The sequence below is a fragment of the Pleurodeles waltl genome, chromosome 4_1 (assembly GCF_031143425.1).
Source record: "Pleurodeles waltl isolate 20211129_DDA chromosome 4_1, aPleWal1.hap1.20221129, whole genome shotgun sequence".
Lineage (NCBI taxonomy): Eukaryota > Metazoa > Chordata > Amphibia > Caudata > Salamandridae > Pleurodeles > Pleurodeles waltl.
This window is the reverse complement of record NC_090442.1, coordinates 1,006,980,882-1,006,997,770: the sequence shown is the minus strand read 5'-3', so window position 1 is coordinate 1,006,997,770 and position 16,889 is coordinate 1,006,980,882. Positions and strand designations below refer to the sequence as shown.

At 45.2% G+C, this 16,889-nt stretch overlaps 1 protein-coding gene across 1 annotated transcript in view; it reads left to right on the top strand.

The window, feature by feature from the left end:
* Positions 1-9,822: 9,822 nt before the first annotated feature.
* The window catches only part of TSPAN12 (tetraspanin 12), a 300,631-nt gene continuing 293,564 nt past the window's right edge, over positions 9,823-16,889 (top strand). Inside the window, exon 1 of the mRNA XM_069229859.1 lies at positions 9,823-10,070. The gene's annotated coding sequence lies outside the window, so the exon portion shown is untranslated. The remainder of the gene's footprint in view (positions 10,071-16,889) is intronic.

Here is a 16,889-nt window from a genome sequence, read left to right as displayed (position 1 = left end):
AAAGCTTGTCCATGTCGGATTTGGTTGGCCAAGCCAGGCCAGAATATTCTAGGTAACTTTTTCAAACTTTCCTAAAGTTTTCAAACTTTGTGGTTACCAATGCTTGTTTCCTCTTGCTTTTAAAAGTATTTAAAAGTTCTAAAATCTGTCCACCCTGAACACTACAACCGATTTTGATGATCAAGTACTCTAAAAATTTTAAAAAGCTCTATTTTTTTAAAAGTGTTGCTTTGTCTTTTTACTAGTGTATGATTTTCTTATTCTGCTATGTGGTGCTGATAAATGATTTACATTAAGGGGGTTATTCTAACTTTGGAGGAGTGTTAATCCGTCCCAAAAGTGACGGTAAAGTGACGGATATACCACCAGCCGTATTACGAGTTCCATAGGATATAATGGACTCGTAATACGGCTGATGGTAAATCCGTCACTTTTCCGTCACTTTTGGGACGGATTAACACCTCCTCCAAAGTTAGAATAACCCCCTAAGTTCCTTTACTGAGCCTTACTGCTCACAGTGACAGCTACCCAGGGTTGAGGGAGAGCTCAAGTAAACAAGACTGTTCTTTCCCAAAGGGGTGTATAGCCCTATCATATAGTACACCCAGAATCTCACTTGTCCTAAGTGAAGAATTACATGGTTTCATGATTCTTGAAGGTCCAGCATTAGGTGCCTGTGGGGCTATTGGGTTCAATGCACTCTTCCATGCATTGGCAAGACTGAGCTTACTCTACCCGCACAAACTCCACTGGATCTGTGAATGCTGACCATCCTTCGGTTAAATCATCTGAGTGCTGTGTATCCCTGCAATAAGAACAGATAAAAGACTTACCATTGATTAGTAAGAGCTTGCATCACATTACTCCTGCTCCTGAACCCATCTGATTGTGCCTCAGTTAACTGTGACAGACACATCTGCAAAATAAAAATATCCCAAAGAATGTATTTGACGAAGGGCTGAAAGCTGAGAGAACCTTGAACATGACCTAGAACTTTCAAATAAATTGGTTGTGGGCGCAATCTCAAAGAAATAGTATGTCTCCCTAACTCAGCACAAGTCACCATGAATGGTCATAAATTATGCTAGTAGAAGCCTCAAAGAGATGGGAAGCAACATTTTCCAACAGGAGAGACTACTAATAGATTAAGGCTACAAACATTATTACGAGGCCTTCTATTCATATTTGACATTTCAAAAGATAGGATGCCTTGAGACTTAGGCATTCAACAGCAAAATCACCATTAAAAAACAGAAGCAAACTTTGGAAAGAATTCAGTCCCAGAGGTTTCGTGTCATCGCACCAACTATGTACCATAACATCTTTGCAGCCCATGGCAGAAACATATACGAATTTCATCATTAAACATTCTCCACCAAATGCTGTGTTTACATGTCAGCCAACAGAGGTGATAGCCAGTAACTATCCTGTGTGACTGGTGAAAGAGATCATGATCCAGAAGAGATGGAAGCATGTGAACATCGCAAGATGCTACTTGTCGAGGAAGGATATTGAAGCAATCATACCTATAAAGGAATTCAGTGAATATTCAATGAGTGCATCAAATCAAACCTCAGTGACACAAATGATCCATCAAGTGTTCAGGTCCAAATGAAACACATTTCATAGTTCCTTGGAGCATCATCACGCATAGCTGACATTTGAGAAAATAATCACCACTAAACTTCTGCAAGTACCTTCACCCTCACAAAAAGCATATTCTGCCCTAGCCTTATCTAGGGCCTTAAGTTGTCAGTGAGCCGCTGTAAATTGATGCTGTATCGCAAATGAGCAAATGTGTTTGAGTGACTCTTCTAATTCCCATACTTTGGTCTCCAACTGAGCTTGAATGTTGCGTCTGTCTTTATTGAGGCAAGCTGCTATTGATATAAATTGACCTCGTACTACAGCCTTCAGTATGTCCCACAGCAATAATACAGGGGTGTCCAGCATGCCATTAGTAGCTAAGAATGAGTTAATAGTGGCCGTGCAGGCCTCGAAAAACCATCAAAAAAGGTTCCTAGACCTGCAGGTCAAGTAGCTTGACTAATCTATTTGACCTAACTGTAATGTACTTGACCCGGAAACGGGTCTCAAATTGTGTGATCCTAGTCAACTATTGTATTTTACAGTCGCCTTTTTCTTCATTCTCACATATGACTGCACCTTCAAATATGTGAGCTCAGCATTTCTGCTGTAAAAAAAAACCTCTTTTGTTTGATTAAATACACTAAATGTTTACTCCACGTATAATAAATCTAGTCCACATAAAGGGTACACATGATCAATGCATAACTTTCCTCTTAGTTTACTAATAGCTTTGTCATCATGGCAGGAGTGTTTCTCAGTTTATGTTTAAACACTCACTTTTAATAAATATATTACTAAAGCATGATGTGGTAGCACACTGTCATTTACAGACTGTAAATTTCCAAGAAATGTCCAAAAACCTTCCCACTAACTTGCAGCTTTACTGATAAAACTATATGGTGTATTAACAATAATCTGTGAAAATTGCTTTTCAGAAAACTTTTATCATTTTCACATCACCAAGTAAAGAGTTCTCACTTTTTTTCATCCTATTAAAATATTTTTTCCATCACAAAGAAGTAGGAAAAATTGTGTTTCACAGCTAATGAAATATATTTTGAAATGCTTGTAAAGTTGACTTAGTTATATAAATATTGTGTGTTAGGAAAAACCTGATACCAACAGCCCTTCGCTTCAACTAGGTCAGACAGTTCACCTTACAAAATCCTGGAACTCTGCAGTCACAAGGAGAAGTATTTGTGTTGCAAGAAGACAAACTGACTTTTGACCTCTGTCTATGATCACCGAGCAAATGTGACAAGAATAAGATTTAAAGGCACCTTAATTGCTAATTCAGTTTCTGACCGAACAGAACAACTGCTCTTTGTCCACTTGCCAGAAGGGGCGAGTAGGATCTAAAACCTGTTCGACCAGAGAAAATAAAACTCGCTGTAGCAAGTGCTCGAGTAGATTTTTCAAGCCCTGCCGTGATATCAGTGATTGCTTTCTCATAGTTGAGGAGCTTGCTGTTGAGGCACCAAGTGCAAGGGGGAGTAGTGGAAAACAAGAAAGGGCACATCTAAGGTTGATGAGGGAATGGTCAGAGAGGGAGGCTACTCCGAAATCCACCACCGCAGTTGTGTTAGTAATGCATGGGGATGTGAGGAAGAAGTCAATTCTGGCATAAGTCAGTGTGCTTCGGAAAAGAAGGTGCAGTTCTTCGCGGTCGGGAGTTTTTGTCACCACATATCTGTCAACCCTACGTCTGTCAGCCACCATTTGCAAACACCAGCCTGTCCTGCCCTCTGGACAGATCTATCCAGATGTGCATCAAATGCTATGTTAATATCTCCTAATTTTACGATGTCCATGTACAGGGTAGGTAGGATGCGACCTATTGTGTCCTTAAGGAAAGCTTTTTGCAGTCATTTTGGGCATAGAGGTTTGCCAATGTAAATGTGTGACCCCTGGGATGTTTCTGTCACTATCCCTGGGAAATGAGTAGCTAGAAGAATTGCCAGCCCTCCCTTCTTCCCTTGTCCTTAGGAGAAGTATTGGCAGTCAAACCACCGGGAGCTGAAGCGCTTCCAATCAACTTTAAGCAAATGAGTTTCCTGCATGAGGCAGATGTTGCACTTAGCATTGTAGTGTAGCCATTTTTAGTGCCATTTTAGTGTAGCGTTATGCACGTTAGGTTTTCATATTAGGCCTCTGTGCACTTTACCCTAGACACGTTTTTATTTCACCTCGCACTGTTATTTTATAATAACCAGTTTTACAGTCTTGTTTTATTCTTTCTATCACACTGTTTAGCCTAGTTCAGCTCTGTGTTCGCTAACACTGCATTCTTTCTCACTCTGTGCTTCTGTCAAGGCTACAGTCTGGTACATTGCTGGTACACCTGGTAGAAGTTTAGTCTCTGGTGTTCGTAGATGATACACATCCTTATGTAGGGACCTCTTCTTAGAACGTCTGCATGTTGGTTATAAAATCACTTTCTAGTCTTAGTACTGGCAGAGGGAGATTCCGACCAGGAACCTACAACTAGATGCTGACTGCCCCGTTGCAGATGCTGATGCAGCTTACAGGCCTTTGCTCAGGTATGAGGGTTGATGTCCTCCCGGGGAAACCTGAAAGGCAGGCTTAGAGCTTCCCATGCTGTGCTCATAATATAACTTAGAGAGAACTTAATATAGTTGCACTATGATAGCCTTATGCTTGTGCTTCACTCTCACCGTTACTATTTTAATCCTACTGTGTTGTTTTGTTCTGGTTATCGCAGCTCATGCCTTACTCTATAAAATGCAGTTGTTTTATTAAACCAATCTTTAAAAATTAAACTGCCTTTGTCATTTTTATGAGACCGTACTATGTATGAGAGCACCGGTTGTGACCTGAGTGACCACGACTTCCCTGGGAAGTAATAAGATGTCATGCGCTCGGCTGCCCAATTGTCCCTTCCCTTCGGGAGAGATAAGGCACTGCTAGTTAGCCGGAGCATAACCTGGATTTGGGGTGACAAGGGTCCTTCACTGTGGGTCAGACTTAGTCCCTCACACTGTGAAACGATCTTGCCGCCCAAAAATCCAGTAGTCTCATTAGGATAATGAGAGCCTACGCGACAGCATCCCTAAGAAAAGAAAGTAACACAGGGTGTTTCACTGGGGCATTGAGACCGCTGATGTTTAAGCTAAGTATGTTAATCATCGGTGAGTATGGGGAAGCCATAGAGGGGAGGGAGGGCCAGGACGCATGCATATACCCCTTATAGGCTTGGCCGCTATACAGTGTCTGCAGTATTTGTGAAAAGACAAGTTGTTGGATGAGGAAAGGAGGGGAAGAACAAGAAACAGTTCAAGAATTAAGTTCCAGACCTGGGAACAAAAAAAAAAAAAACTGAGGGTCCATGTCGTCAGCAACAGATCCTGTAATTTCTCCAGCGTGATGTAACCTGGGAGCTCCGCCGCCATAAAACAGCAACAGTTAAGGGGAAGCAAGTCCTTCGGGTCCATGCAAGCTACAAACATTGTGAGTCGAGGGCCTCAAAGAGGAGGGGACCCAACTTTTGTCGGTTCATCGGCACTTGAATGGCTTCTGGTCTCCCAGCCTGTCAGTGTTCAGTGTCTGGATCTGTTGCAATGGTGTAATTAGTGTAACAGCACTGCCTTTTCTTTGCAGCTTTCAGACTCTGAGAGTTTGCAAACTTTCTTCTTCTTTGGACATGCAGAAAGGAGCTGCTGTGAGGTCATGGAAATGCCATGCACGGGGTCCAATCACAGCAGCGGGAGGCTTGTCAAAGTCGGTATGGTGCCTGCCAGTACTGAGTAGGTGACCAGGCCACCCAGAGGCCCTTGTCCCCCACTAAGGTCCGAGGGAACGGTGTCCTTTGCAGTCAATGGTGGGCCAGAGGCAGTGTCTCAGGAGCAGGAGGGGCCACCACTGTGAAAGCTGTCCATTCAAGGTTGTCTGCTTTGGGGTCACGTTAGGTGTGAGTACAGCAATGCTGGGGGTACGGTGATGGACGGGAGTAAGCGTTAAAAGTGATGTCCCCCTGCCCACAGTAGAGCGAACGGTAGGGCGCAGTCAATGGAACTAAGCACACAGGGCTCATTAACAGGAGCAACGGCACCGTTCAGGCCAAAGGAGAAGGGTCCCTGTGCGTTGAATTGCAGACTTAGGCAAAGAGGCAAAGTCCCCAGCGTGGTCCATCACACCTCTGTTTGGATGCTGAATTGCACAATCGGCAGGCACTCAGTTGTGTGTTGCACAGTACTGCTTTCCGTGTAGAAGGAGGCGCTGCTCTCCGCAGGTCCAGAAAAGAAGGGATTCCTCAGGCGGTCGACTGCTGCTGATCAGAGAAATGAAGCCCAGGGCCTTGCGGCAGCTGCCATCTTGGCTGCGTGACTGCCTGACCTGTTCAGGACTATGAGCTCCAAAAGGGGTGCTGTCCTGGCCAAACCAAACTCCATCCTTGCACCTAGGCTCAGCTCCGGCTGCTATACCAGTCAGGGAGAGGCCCTGGTGGAGTACAGCATCAGCCACAGGTCAGGACACATGCAGCAGAGCTCTGGGAAAAAGCTCTCACACAGGCGCCATCTTGGACACGACCCCCCCACAAGTCAAATTTAAAAAAATAAATTCTACTGTAACTCAGAACGTGTAGATATACGCAGAAAAATGTTGGCTTTTTTTATCTACAGAGTGCAAAAAGTAAAATATTATCTCCTCTTGTCGTTGTAAGCTATTAAAATAGAGCACAAGAAAGAAAGGAAAGTTGTTTGTTGCTTTAAACAGCTGCTTTAATTATGCTCTATGACTTGTCTTTCACCTCGGCTGCTGGCAGTACCCATTGTGATGTCAGAACTTGACTGTAATAACCCTATAATAATTGAGTTCTGATGCCCTTTCTTTATAATCAGAGACTTGGTGCGTCACAAAGTGCAAATTATAAAGAAATTAGTGACTGCGGTTTATACAGGGATTACAGAATGCCATGTTTTAAGGGCACAAGTCCTAAAAAAGAAGTAGGGGAACTAACGAAGCTAGGCACTATGCAAGTGACATCATGGCACATGATATCACAGTGCATGACATCACAGCACGTGACATCACACAGGGCATCATAGGAAGTGGCATCACAACCCATGACCTCACAGGATGTGACATCACAAGAAGTGACATTAGATCTCAAGACCTCACACATATGTTTAGCAGGTGCATTATGAGAACATTTAAGCACATTACAATATGTAAGAAGTGAGATTTTGTATTGGGGTGTGCCAAAATAGTGACACAACCCCGACACAAAATCTGGGCCTCAACGTATACGTTTATTTACTAGAACCCTGCCACAAAGAAATTGGCAACAAGGAGAAATGTGGCAGTAAATATGTTCTGCTTAATTGGTTGCAAAGTTGGCATTTTAAGACATCTTATGGGGTTAAAGCATCTGCTGCAGAGATCTTTATGAGGCAAATAAATCCTAGGGAATTTTATTAATGATAAGGTAACTCTGGAGGTTAATATATTTGTGGAGGGATCTGTACTCTGCCTAGACCTATTTTTGTATCAAAGTAGCATAGAGGGTTAGTATGGTGCTCATTTCGACTTTGGCGGCCTATGCGAAAGACCGCCAAAGCCGTAGGTGCCAAAAGACCGCCAGTGCTGACGGTACGAAGACCGCCATATTAAGATGTCATGACAATTTCCGCCTGACTGTCGGCCTCGCCGACGTCATATTAGAGGCGGTTTCCACCGCCACGCCAACAAGACGCTGCCTGCGGTATTACAATCCCTAATACGGCGGGCGGTGTCCTGCATGGCGGTGCGGTGCCAGCGGTGGAATGCGCCAGGACCCATCCCCTCCCAGACCGCCACCTCGCCGAAGCAGGTAAGTTGATTGTCCGAAAGGGGGGGAAGGTGTTGTGTGAACGTGTGTGGTGTCTGTGTGCATGTATGAATGCGGGGGGAAGGGGTGTTTGTGTGTGTGCGTTTGTGAGTGCGTGTATGCCGAGTTGAGTGTTCTGTGTGTGAGTGCATGTATGCCGAGGAAGGGGGGTGTTGTGTGTGTGTGAGTGCGTGTTTGTTTGTGCGAATGCGGGGGGAAAGGAGGTATCAGTTTGAGTGCGTGCATGCGAGTGTATGTGTCAGTTTTAGTGCGTGCATGCAAGTGTATGTGTCTGAGTGCGTGTGCGCATAAATGGGTTTGTGTGCAAATGGGTGTGTTTGTGTGCGTGTGTGTGAGTGTACCAGAGTGCGTGTTTTGGTGCAAGTGTGCGAAGGTGTGGGTGTGGGTGAGTGGGGTTGCGTGAATGTAGGTGTGTGGTCACGTGGTGGGGGGGTGTCTGCCGGTGACAGGAATGGAGATTCCTGTCGCCGGGTACATGACCACCAGCATTTTCATGGTGGTACGACGGCCACAAAAATGCTGTCGGTCTGCCAAGGTCATAATACTGATGGCGGTATGATGGCTACCGCCGGGCCGGAGGTGCACACCTCTGGCCCGGCGGTCCGACTGCCCTGGTGGTACGGGCGGCGTTTCCGCCGAAGTCAAAATATGGCGGTCTTTTCCATCAGCCCAGTAGCAGTAAGACCGCCACTGCAAGTCTGGTGATCCAAGGACTGCCAGACTCGAAATGAGGGCATATGTCTCCTGCAAAGCATATCATGTGACACACAAATTACAGATTTTTATTTTGTGTAAATGGGTTGTTGCTTTTAACACAGAAACTCTTTTTGTTACTTGTAGTTCATAGTTGTAACCCTTCCAATATAGCACAGTGAGCTACAAAGGGCATGTGCTCCTACACCTTGTAACCCTCAACAGTGGCGGCCCGTCCTTTAAGGCGGAGGGGCCATGCCCCCCCACCTTTTGCCCCTCATGAGGTCAGCCTGACAGACACTCTCCATGTTCAGCTCAGGCAGCCAGGAGCAGACATGCGCGATTTGCGCACACTCCTGGCTGCCTGAGCTGAACTTTGCTAGGCTGAGGAGGTCACAGCTCCTATGGGCGTGACCTCCTCGGCTCAGCAAAGGTGTCTTGAGGCCCTCCCCTAGGTTATGAGGAAAGCGTCACCAATTGACACTCTCCCTGGGCGCTTCAGGTTTAAGCCCTGAAGTGCCCAGGGCGAGTGTCAATCAGTGACACTTTGTCACAGAGTGGGGTGGGGTCAGCAGTCCCACTGACCCCATCCTACTCTGTGACGAAGCTGGGACTGCTGCCTTCTCTCATTGGCTGACCTTCAGCCAATGAGGGAAGGCAGCAGTCCCAACCCTCCTGGGACCTGGAGGCTGAAGGTAAGTGTGTGTGTGTATGTGTGATGTTTTAAATTGAATGTTTGGTGTGCGTGCATGTTTGAATGGTATGAGTGTTGTTAATGGATGTGCGTGCGTGTCTGTGTATGAAAGATTGAGTGTGTGTGTGTGTGTGTGTATTCCGCCCGCCCCCCTCCCTCCTAAAGCTGCTGGCTGCCACTGACCCTCACTGTCTTATGTAACACTTCCTACACATTGATTTATACACATATGATTTAATGTCAATGTATAATGAGTATGTGTGATGTAAAGCACTATGACACCCTGCACTGGGATAAGTGCTGCTATGGCGTCATAAAAAAAATACAACAAAATAATGGTACTTAAATTGTTTTTTGTGTAAATACTAGGGCACACGGACAGGTTTGACATTCTTACAGTGCATGCATATCTCCTATACACAGGAACAGAGCAAAGTGTAAATCATGCCTTTCTTAAGTACCTGTGAAGCAATAAGCTGTGTGCTTTTGTTTCCGGTGTCTACCGGGACCAGTTTAGCATGTTCCGGTGGGGCCCAACCTCCTGGCAGGGTAGACAGCGTCCACCATTTGAAGAGAGTGGGTAGACGCCGTCCACACGCGTGCATCCTAGAACTGTACGTGCCCTGCATGTTTTAGAGACCTGCGTTTATTACGTGGAGGGCAACCTCCCCCGTATTATAGCTTTCAGAATATAGTAGATCGCACATGCAGAACGGATGACAATTAAGACTACAAATGTAGCGCACCTGCCGGAGGCAGTACACAAAACCTAATGTAGCCAAATGCACCGAAGAGTTCCTATAGCGGAGATAGTTTACGGCAAACGGATACATGCCTAGAATTGTTTTAGAGGCGCTTGAAACTTCCCCGCCCTGACGGATGGTGTCCTGTCAGCGCTGAAGGTTAGCAAGAGTGCAGCTGCTGGAAAGTTATTTCCAGTGTCCTGCGCACGTGCTCTAGGACCCCCGAGCAGAGGGTCGGTCCGCGGTGAGCATGCGTGCTGCGTCGCCTGACCCAGGACCACAGGGAGCGGCTGCCCAAGCACCGGGAAGCACGGTATTGTGGGGCCGTGTTCAACTCTCGTGTGCATACTGCCGCCGCAGCGCACTGTACGAGGCCACTCTGCGGCTGGAGTGAGTTTAGTCAGACTTCTTTGTTTCACTGCCGACCCCGCTGCCACCCTGACCCCGTGCCGACCCTGTGGTCTTGAGGACAAGCCCCTTTTCTTGCTGCCACAATCCGCAGGTGGGTGTGACCACGTGGGACAGTGTGTGACGCAGGTAGAAGTGAATGGGAACTAACGTGACTCACTTACTGAAAACAGTTCTTCTTTATATAACTATGGTCCCTTTTGCGACACTTTTATTTTCGCTCGCCTCTTTCACTGTTACACTTCTGCCCTGGCTGCCCTTTATTGATAAATACGTATTGTCTGCGGTGTCGCTCCTAGGTGGTTTTCCCTCTCGCTGCTTGTAACCACAGTGTGTGGTGTATACAGGTGACTAAGCCAACAAGTTAACACAGAGCGGTGGGGGAACTACAGAACAGGGCATTACTTGACCCTAAGAGCACGAGCTTAGATGTCCATATATTTGCCATGTAGTTAATGCAGCAACTGTCAGGTGGAAAGCGATAAAGATCTTACGAAATGGAGGATAGCGTTATTATAGATGGAGTTGCATTGTACTCTGTTAAACCAGATGCCCGAAGCAGAAATGTTTCAAAGTGCTTACAAATTTGACATTCAAAGAAAAGGTAACACAGTGGGGTAATGAATTAAGAGAACACACTATGGTCAAACGGGGAAGCAGGTATTCGTCCCATGTTTTGGTGAACAACTTGTGCTATTCAGCCACTGGATGGATACCTCCTCTCTCCCGTTTAACACCGAAGAGCAATGCTTGTGTTTAATTCAGTGGGTACGAAATCACTGCACCCTTAAAGGATGCACTACGTACACGTTAAATCAAAGTGACTCAAAACGTCTTTATAAAATAAGCACAAAGTTAAAGGAAGCAGGGCATTCTGTTTATATGTTGACGACACGACACTTAAAAGATCGTTCCACAAGTGAAGACAGGTTGTCCCGTGCATATTCTGTATTTGAATTCGCAATGGAATGACCAACTCACTTCAGGTCATTACGGACAAGGTCTCCGGTCCTGATCTTTCAACTTACATATCATTGAATTCAAGTGTTTTTTGTCTAATTAGTTCAATGGAAGAAAAACAGGCAACAACATCTAGGATTAGGTTGGCACACAAAAGTCCCGTAGTGGAAACTGTGTCGTTGTGACCTGGAAGGAGGTGGTCACGTTAACTTAACTCCTGTTAAATGTTGAAGCAGAAAAGCCTACTTACACATTTGATGTATGCGTTTATTTGTCCTGCACTTAGACATTTTTGCTTTAAAAAAACTGCATTAGCCTGGCTTGAGGCTTGCCTGTCTCGCCCACCTACAGGTTCATTTCTTACACGTGGGCCCTAGCAGCCACTCCTTCACTCTGTGCGGAGCTTACACTGTCACATGTGAAACCAAGGCTCATCATTTGCGTCTTCCAGAAAGAGAAGTAGAGGCCGTAGCAAGTGTTTCATAGAACCACAAGCGCAGATAAGGTTGAGATGAGTGTGAGTATGTTTGTGTGTGAGGGGTGGGGGGGGAGCAGTTCCTCTTTATCGGGGCATCAATGTTTCAATTTTGTATCATGTGTTTGTGTGTATATATATATATATATATTTATATATATATATATATATATATATATATATATATATATATATATACATGTATAAATAAATGTATATATGTGCATACATAATCTGTTTTTCTCAAAGGCCGCTTTTGGGGGGAGAGGCACAGAGTAGCACATGACAGCACTAGTGTACAGGATGAGCCACCCTAAAAGACATTTTGATTCACCTAACATTGAAAGGTGAACCATACTTCAACTGATGTCACCTTTCGTATGCATAGATGTGTTGTATTTGTGCATGAAAATCTTAAAGCATCAGCAGAGGAAATGCTGTGCAACTGGCATTTTGCTTTTTTTATTATCCCTTAAGGGCTGATCATGAAGAAACAGTGGGGTGCTGTCAAAGTGCTTGTCACAAGAAGATGCGTTTGTCTCCTTTGTGGAGGCTCAGGACCAGTGATTGTACCCTGGGGCAGTTTTCACACTTTGCAAAACTAACAAAAACTGCCAGAAAGATTTGGGTGGAGTCCTACTGTGCCCTATCTACTACAACAACACTGGAAACGGGTGTCAATGTTGTAGATCAATCACACATTTATAGAGCCCTGAAAAGAGGTAGCCCTAACATTCCATTAAAAGCATGCCAGTTGTGGGACACAGACTTTGAGGTGCTGCTCACAGACACAGAGTGGAAGACAACATGTGTATTTGTCCATGGGATATCAAGTTGCATGGTTTAAAACGGCCCATTTCAATTTCCTCCATTGCACTTACATGACGCCACTTAAATTATATAAAATGTATCAGGATAGCTTCCCACTATTCCCCATGTAGAAGAATTATTATGCCACATTTGCAGATATGACGTGGGCATGTGAGATGGTCACTGAATACTAGCTTTGATGGTTACCTAGGCTGATGACGATCCAACATAACTATAAATGGGTCGAGCAAACGTATATTGTGGACTACACCAGACCCAATAGAGTGGGAATACAGCATAGATTCTCTCTGCTGAGGTTAGTGATGGTGAAAAGACACATAGCAATCAGATGGGTCCAAACAAAGGGCCAACAGGGGCTTCCTGGGAAAGAGAGTTCCTAGAATGGTCACTGGCAGAGGAACTTTGGGTCATGTTTAAAGTTTGGCTGTCAGGGTAATCTGTTGCTACAGCGATGGAGTACCCTCTCTGTCATACTCTTGGTATACCCACCTGATTTAGAGTAAGGCAGACCGCCATGCTTACGCTAACAGAGTAAAATTTACTCTGTCATCACAAAACCTTCCTTCAACGGCCCAAAAGAGTACCGGCTGTCAGAGGTAAGCATCCAACTGTCTAGCCTAATTAGGGTGGATGGTCGGATGCCTTTTTCGTACTCTCCTTCATTGCCAGGAATGTCTTCACAGTGAAGCGTAGTAAAAAATAAAGAAAGTGACCCCACACACCATGATGTCTGAACCATTGTTTTTTTTTTTTTTAACCAACAACAAACTTCCACTTTGGGAGTTTGTTTTTGGAAAACAACATATTAAAAGTGTGGTGTAAGCATCTGTCAACAATGACAAATGCACATCAAACTTTTAAACAACTTTGTATGAGCCACCATGATGGCGTTTCAAACAAAACCAGAGTTCAGAGCTGGCAGCAGTGAACTCATTTGGTGGCCAGGGTACAGGTGGTGACACATTCATGAAGTCCTTCACCACCGTGATTGCCTTGACACCGCCACCGAAGTCTAAATTGGGACCTTAGAATAACAGAGGTTAGGATGGATGATAAGCTGTTGGAAGATCTGCTACTGCGGTCTTGGATGATGCATGCAGAGGCTGGAGGGCAGGGGAAGGAGGGTAATAGGAGGCATGGAACGCCCATTGTGCTGAAAGGGCTTTAGTCCCCACCCTTAAGTTTCTGTGAGCTGGGCTGACTGGGATGGGACTGACGGCTTCTAGGCCAGACAAATCTAAAAGTAGTTCTTTGTCCTCGTTAAGACATTTACGGACTTTAAAAGTTCTGTGAACACTGCTGCCCCCCTCTGCATGCTTAATAACTAAGCAGTGAAGTGCAAACGGCCTAGGGGCGTGTGAAGTAACAACGGGTAAAATAGGCCTATTCCAATTCAGGAACAAATAACAAGAATGCAGAGAAACACCCTCACAGCAACAAAACACGGAAGGTTCCATCAAACAGCAACAAAAGGCTGGACGCTACCAGCAAATGGACACATAAATACATTTTGGTGCATCGCCTTAAACGTACATTTTGATAGCTGCTTGTTTAATTAGTTAAAAGCTGTAAGGAAGGTCAAGCATAATGTGTGACCCTATTTAACAAGATTTGGCAAACAGAGGTGAGAGCGATCCAAAAAATTAACAAGGAGAGCCAAGTCTGATCTGGCTGGATTCTAAGAGCACGAGCTGAGCCCAGAAAATGTTGAGCACGTAAACTGTGCACCAAACAACTTTTAACAATATGATAAAGACTCTTCAGAATGCAAAAAAAAAAGTGTTTTCCTTAAACATGCAGAAGCGTTTCAACTTGGTACATGCGATTATATAATTGCATTGAGAGGCATTTATTAAAAGTGACAGTGTTTTTTTGATAATTTTCATTCAAAATGTCAACGGTACAGCAGCTAGCAATATGAAGACTTTATTTTAGAGCAAGTCATACACACAGCCACCCCCTGACAAATCTCTATCCTCTCGTTTTAGAATCTTCTGCATCTCTGAGCAGCACTAGAATTTCACATGTCATGCTAATAATTACATCCAAAACATAACATACCCCCCCCTTCTATACAAAAAAATGTTACACAGAATGGCCTAATGTACTTAACTAATAATAATACATGCAGGTAACAATAAGTGAACGTTAAATATGAAAGTACCAAATATGTTGAACAATTGGTAATAATAGTCACTGAAAATCAAAGTACATAGGGCCTCATTCCGACCCTGGCGGTACAAGACCGCCAGGGCCGGGGGCAACGGAAGCACCGCCAACAGGCTGGCGGTGCTTCATTGCCCATTCTGACCGCGGCGTTAAAGCCGCGGTCAGAAAAGGGAATCCGGCGGTTTCCTGCCGGATTTCCCCTGCTTGGGCAGAACCTCCATGGCGGCGCTGCAAGCAGCGCCGCCATGAAGATTCCGACCCCCTTCCCGCCATCCTGTTCCTGGCGGATTTTACCGCCAGGGACAGGATGGCGGGAACGGGTGTCGTGGGGCCCCTGGGGGCCCCTGCACTGCCCATGCCACTGGCATGGGCAGTGCAGGGGCCCCCTAACAGGGCCCCAGGGAGATTTCCACTGTCTGCATTGCAGACAGTGAAAATCGCGACGGGTGCAACTGCACCCGTCGCACCCCTGCAACATTCGGAGCCTGCCTCTGTGTTGCAGGGCCTTTCCCGCTGGGCCGGCGGGCGCTCCCTTGGCGGGCGGCCGCCGGCCCAGCGGGAAAGTCAGAATGGGCTTCGCGGTCTTCTGACCGCGGAGCGGCCATTTGGCGGTTCCCGCCAGGCGGGCGGCGTCTGCCGCCCGCCAGGGTCAGAATGACCCTCATAGTCATCAAACCTGACTGTTTCTCTTTTCTCTCTTTTACCCTCACAATTCATGTGTCTGAAGATTATCTTCTCGATTTCCATTATTCCCCAATTTTCCGTCCAAATGTGCATGTTTCACCTTGCCAAACTTAGTGATTTTTCTTGAATTCCATTTTTTCCCATCATTTAACCAAACATTGTAACCCCTGACCATAGTGATTTCCTGAGGATACAACCATTTAGTCAATTTATCCTCATTCCTGGTTTTCACCCAATCTCCTTCTTGAAATTTTGGAGGATTTTCCTAAGCCTCCCATTGTGCCTTACTACATGTATATTCTGGTATTCTTCGACTTGCTTCTTTAGTTTGTGACTGTCCAGCAATTTGCTCATTCTCTCTATCGAGGCAGGTGTAACTTTGGTGCATGCTTCTCTACCTCTCAACAAACTGACTGTGTCTCATTAGTTGTGTGAGGTGTGTTACGATAACGCCATAGCTTGTTTTTAATCTTGCTTTTGCTGTCTAACTCTGATTCCATAGCTGGTTGCATGCATTCCTTCAATACTCTGTTGAACCGTTCCACAAGACCATTCTCCTGCGGATTATACACTGCTGTCCTATGATGATTAATTCCATTACTTTTGAGAAATTTTAAAAACTCATCTCATGCAAGCTGCAGTCCATTATCTGACACAAAATCCTCTGGGTACCCTTCCTTCCTGAACACTTCATCACAAATCGTTATTATTTCCGAAGATCTTATCTCCTTGGTAAATGCCACTTCTAGTCACTTGGAATAGTAGTCTATGAGTACCACAGCATACTTGCTTTCAATCCCTTTAGCGTGAAATAGATCACAAATATAAATTCCTACCCGTTCCCATGCTTTTGATGGAAACACAGGAGCCCTAATAGGAGTGTCAACCGTAACATGAGACTTGCCGGTGCATGCACACACAAAACAATTTTCACAAACCTCTCTTATTTCTCTGTCCATCCCAGGTTCCAGAAATCCATACTCACTCTTCTATTCATGGCAGACATGCCCCCGTGACACCATGCCCTACATGTATCAGTTTCCTAAGTCTAGAACACAATTATCTTGGCACCACTAACCTACCACACCTTCTGATAATACCATCCACCACAGATAATTTTTTTTTTTTCTTAAAACAGATTTTATTGATATTTTTAGCATTACACTCAACAATCCTTTAGTGCCTCAGAACATTTGCACTTAGCCTCCTTCCCTTCCCCCCACTCCTTGTGCCGCCACCCCTGCTTGACATATATCCTTTCGTGTGCAATCTCTATAAGTGCGTGCATTTATCCACAGTTGTGCTAGGTGAATGCTAGTTCGTTAGCCTTACTGGTCCAGCTTCCCCAATGGGCAGTTCCTTACTCTCTTCTAGAAGGTGTCTCTTCCTGGTGGGTAGCAGGTGGTAAGAGCTCTATAGGTTCATTGAGGGATAGCCTATTCTTATCTTTCAGGGCTTCCACTAGTTATTCCCAAATTCTTTCTAGATCCGGTCAACCCCTGCCCAGCTTGGCCTCACGTTGTAAAACTAAACTCTCATATTCCGCCCATCGTTCCAATTCCCTCTTCCAGCAAATCAACCCGGGGCCTGAGGAACTTTTCCAGTTCCTTGTTGTTTCCCTCTTTGTCAGTATGTACGCAAGGTCCTGCAGCCTACTAGTGGCCTTATTCTTGGGAGTATGGGGGAACCAGTGAAGGAGACAGTGTTCAGGCGTGCAAGGGATATCTCGGTCTAGGACCTCCGCCATATTAGTCGTTACCCCACGCCAATAAATGGTTAGGTACGTACAAGTCC